The sequence below is a fragment of the Babylonia areolata genome, chromosome 20 (genome assembly GCF_041734735.1).
Source record: "Babylonia areolata isolate BAREFJ2019XMU chromosome 20, ASM4173473v1, whole genome shotgun sequence".
Classification (NCBI taxonomy): domain Eukaryota; kingdom Metazoa; phylum Mollusca; class Gastropoda; order Neogastropoda; family Buccinidae; genus Babylonia; species Babylonia areolata.
In genome coordinates this window covers 53185619-53190618 of record NC_134895.1, presented here as the reverse complement: position 1 = coordinate 53190618, position 5000 = coordinate 53185619, and positions in this window count along the sequence as shown.

The following is a 5000-nucleotide window of genomic DNA, read 5'->3' as shown; positions in this document are numbered from 1 at the left end:
TCAAGTAGATAGCAAGCAAATTGAGAAAAAAAGAGTAAATTCTGAAGATCAAACACTATAAGGAATGAAACAATCAATCAAGCAAAACCAGTTAAATGAGCAAATTATGGGGTAGATAACAATTTCACCTTATGATAACGGGCGAATAATATATAATGAAAAATGAAAGTTATTATATATAGAGAGAAAAATCAGGACTCCACAATCGTATCAGTGGTACTAACTTATCAGTTGATCCGGAACATGTGTGAGCAACCGCAGGGGTTTATAATTACAAAGAAAACAAACAACTCATACTTCATGCGCATGTGCAAGTTAACCCCAACCCTCCCCCACCCTCCCCGATATTTCGATACTTGCAACAACAACAAATAAACCACCACCACCAACAACAACAACAAAATTAAAGAAAGCGACAAATATTGAAAGGAAAACAACATCATCCATGATTGACTCTGTAACTGGCGAAAGATTAAACATTGAGTCATATCTATTTAGAGTGGTGTGGGGACACATGGGGGAAGGAGTCGGCAGGAGGGGGACGAGGGGTTCACGTAACAAGAAGTCAAGAAGCATGATATGATGGAAATGTGCGCTGTTGTGACAACAAGCGGGATGCCATGTGTAACAATTGTTCTGCATATGGATGGATTTGGTTTGGAGACTGTGTGTTTGTTAGTCTGTCTGTATTTTGCCTAGGAAAGTTATTATATGAGACGCCATTTTGATCTGTGTAGTGTGGTTGACGTGCGACAGGGACAGACTTGTACGGTGAGGCTGGGTAGGGGGGGGGTACTGAATGGAATGTAAGATTGGTGTTCTCCTACTATTTAAGCTGGGAGTAAGAGGATGGAAATGATAACTGGATTGTATGGGTGGAAATGGTTGCTCTAAAACCTGATCATGTGTATCACCAGTTACGTCAGGTTGATGTGTTCGCTTCAATTCTGCCTGTGAATGATAAGCAGAGGAATGATCATTACGCAGTGGAACATTTCTGTCGTTCCACTCTTTGTTAGTCCTGTGAATGTTTTCAGGAAAACGGCCTTCTTGACGGAGACCTGTCCGCCACAGATTTTTAAAAGTTACAGCCAGAAGAGCAGTTCCTCTGGCATTAGGGTGTTTTACGCTGCTGTAAAGGTTGGTGTTTAGTGCGAACGTTGGAAAATTATTGATGTAAAGGACTTTTTGTTGGTCACATGTGATTTGAAGGTTACAGGTTCGAGGGAAGGATGATGTTCAAGTGATGTTTGCCTCTGGCAGGAAGGATTGAACTCAGGCTCAAGCGTGCTTCAGGGAATTTATTTCGACATAACAGGATTAGTTTAGTCCATGTGTCGGTTGACACAGGACCTGATGAACAGGAATTTATGCCAGCATGAATGAGCACGTCTTTCAGATTTGGAGTAACAGGTAATGCATTAAGCCAATTGCAGAGGTCTTCAACACACATTCCTGGAACACATATTTTGAATAAATAGGACTGATGGGGCGCTAACCGTCTGGCGTTGATGAAACGAATGACAGAGTCACCAATTAGAAGTATATATGCTTTGTCTGGAATCGACATGCTGTTCAGTGTTTCTTGGGGAGCTGTTGATGGAGCTTTAGTTGTTGGTTTACTATTTACCATGGTAATTCTATCAACGGGAGGGACCGCGTCAGCTGGGATGCTATTCTCTGCACTCGAGAGCACAGAGAAAGGGTTAGATGTGGAAACTGAGTAATGAAAAGAGTTTCCATGTTCATCATTGTAATCAGAAGAGGGAGCTGATGTACTGTCCGGTTTGTTTTCACGAGGAGGACAGTGTTTAGGGGATGGTGTCACTGTCTGGAATTCCGCCCGTGCACAGCTCTCTGGTAAAACGGAGGGCTTAGCTACAGTATCATGACTTGGGGCGGTTTGATGGTAGGGAATTGTGTCTGTTTCTGTGCTTACATCTACATTTGTATGTTTGTCCTGAATCTCAGAGGGTGTTGTGTGGATGATGTCACATTTTTCTTCTCTTCTGGTTTTTAGTTTTTTTAAATTTAAGAGTTTATTGACCCTGGCTGTGTTTTGATGGACTGGTTGTCTTTTGTTAACTGTTTGTTTGATGCGTCCAGTTTTGTGAGCTGAGACTGCATGTCATCCAGTTTGGAAATGAGCATGTTGAATTTTTCAGAAATATTGATACGTAATTCGTTTTTAGTGATAACCTTGATGTCTTCGACAGCTGTGAAAAAGTTATTTTGTTATGTAGACAGTGCACTAGATAAAGAATCAAGCTGCTGGTCTAAATCGAAAACCTTCTGTTTCAGTTCTGGAAGTGAACCGACAGCCTGTGTGTGTACTGTTTCGAACAATGTTCGCTTTTTTGGTAATCTAGTCCTTCTTCCCACTGGCGTTACTGTCTTTTTGTGGCTTCTGGTTTCTTTTCCCATGTGAGGGTTGCTGTGCGCCACAGGTGGAGTGGGCAGGAGGACGACGATACCATCTTGGGTCGGCTCAGCTGGTTCAGGGTCTGTCAGTAGATGTGATGGTGGTGGGGTGAAGGAATCTCCACAAGGAGATGTCGGTGTCCATGGAGACAAGTCAATGGTGGGTGTGTGTATAGTAGGTGAACCAGGGAACGCGCTGATGAATGTCACAGGAGTTTGGATCAAGAGTTTTGAAATTATGAACAACTCCGGCACAGTGAGTATTATGTATTGTCTTTGTCCCTGTGTCGTGTAATCATGTCTGCTTCAACTTCTTGCAATGACAAGAGTCTCAGTAAATTACAACCTACACTCGACATAATCCAAAAACGGTTTTCGTGCAGCAAGGATGAACTTACAGTGTGGAGAAACTGTCTTTTTTATCGATATTCTGGATTACACGAGTCCGATATTTCAGTTCAGCTCAGTGACTATGATCACAATGACTCAGTATTGTCGTTTCCCTCGTTGCTTGTATCCGTGCCGTCTCCTTCCACTCTTACCAAGTCAGTGATTCGTATTTTTTTTATCAGACATGTAAATCTGTGACTATTACCCTGTATTTTTCATCACAATCCCAAGGAACTTTACTGTGTCAAGGTTTAGACTGCCCACTCTGGGATTCAGATGAATGTGAAATTATATATATATATATATATATATATATATATATATATATATAAAGTGGTGTCTAATTTCATGCGAGATAAAAATATTGAAAAACTATCAAAACTCTTGGTAAAAAATGCAACTAATGTCCATCACTAGAAAAACACACACACGCAAAAAGAAGTATGAATGAGTATGTCCTTGTTAACTTATTTTCCAATATGTGTTCTTTTTTTTTGGGGGGGAGGGGGGGGGGGGGTTCGGCCAATGAAGAAACCATGTTTAGAGCACAAAGAAAAAGAATTGAAAAATAAGGGAAAACAACAACATCAACAACAATAAAGGTGCTTCTTGACTTGCATGCAACTGAGACCACACACACACACACACACACACACACACACACACACACACACACACACACACACACACACACACACACACACACACACACACACACACACACACACACACACACACACAATCTGATGATTTTCTTCATTGCTCAATCTGGTCTTGTTTCAATATTGGAATATCCCAGAGAATGAAATACAGATTTCTAATCATCAACGTTAAGGAAAGGTTCACAAGACAGCACCAGTCCTATGCTTAAGTACAGGAACTGAAAAATCTGCACCTGCATTTTTATTGTCTTGTAGCCTACCGATCTGTTTATATTTATCTGTGCATGTGTGTGTGTGCGCGCGCGCGCGTGTGTGTGTGTGTGTGTGTGTGTGTGTGCAGTGCGTGCATGTGTGAGTATGCACAAGCTTTTGTGTTGATATGCACTTGTATGTATCCTAATTTCTACTGTATCTGTGTTTGTGTATGATTTTCGATTTCTGTTCGTATCTTGTGTGTATTCTCTCCTCATCCCCCCTACATCGAACGTGCCTTTCGACATATGCCATACAGGAACACGGGAAAAAGGCGCACAGAAGAAATTCCCCAACTAAGAATCTGAGATTGGTTAATATGGCTTTACAGTATGATAGGTCAAACAGTCATGCTGAGAAGATGGTGTGAAACCATCCTTATATTCAAGTAAGTTAAACTTTTTATTCTGAATTGGTAAATTTATTCTATACGCATTCATAATAAGAGAACATAATACCAACACACACACACACACACACACACACACATTCTCTCTCTCTCTCTCTCTGAGCTGTTCTCATGGACCGAGCGGACGCCATTCTATGACGCTCCGCATAATTTCTTCAGTGTGATTATTCAGCTTATTCTACCTTATCGAGTCATTAATATGCTTTTCTGTATCAATTGAAATATTCTGTGCACAGCGGTATAAAAATTGTTTGGTTTGAATACATAATCAAGTGATTTCCGCGACATGATGTGAAGTGCACCTGTACCGAACACAAACAAAACACGCACAGCCGCTGTTGTGTGTACCACGGGTCATGTTCTGCATGGATATCCTTCCTTGACCTGTGAACAGTGCTGTGTTTATTGTGTGTGCGTGTGTGTGTGTGTGTGTGTGTATGTGTGTGTGTGGTATTCTTTTTGCGTGTGTGTGTTTTTCTAGTGATGGACATTAGTTGCATTTTTTAATGTTCGATGATGGCTCGCACATGTCTGGGTGTTTTGTTTTGTTTTGTGCGTTATAGTGTTTGTTGCATGTGACCGTAACGTCCAGATATATTGTTTGAGTATATAAAAGGCAGGGATGTGAACCTTCGTTGGATACCTTCCAGTGTTGATCTTCACGGCAATGGGTTAACTGATAAATCAGCTGAACGTGGTGCACGAAATGTCTGTAACACACACACACACACACACACACACACACACACACACACACATATATATACACACACAGAGACATATATATATATATACATATTAATATATATATATATATATATATATACATATTTTATTTATGAGAGAGAGAAAGAGTGATTTACCGG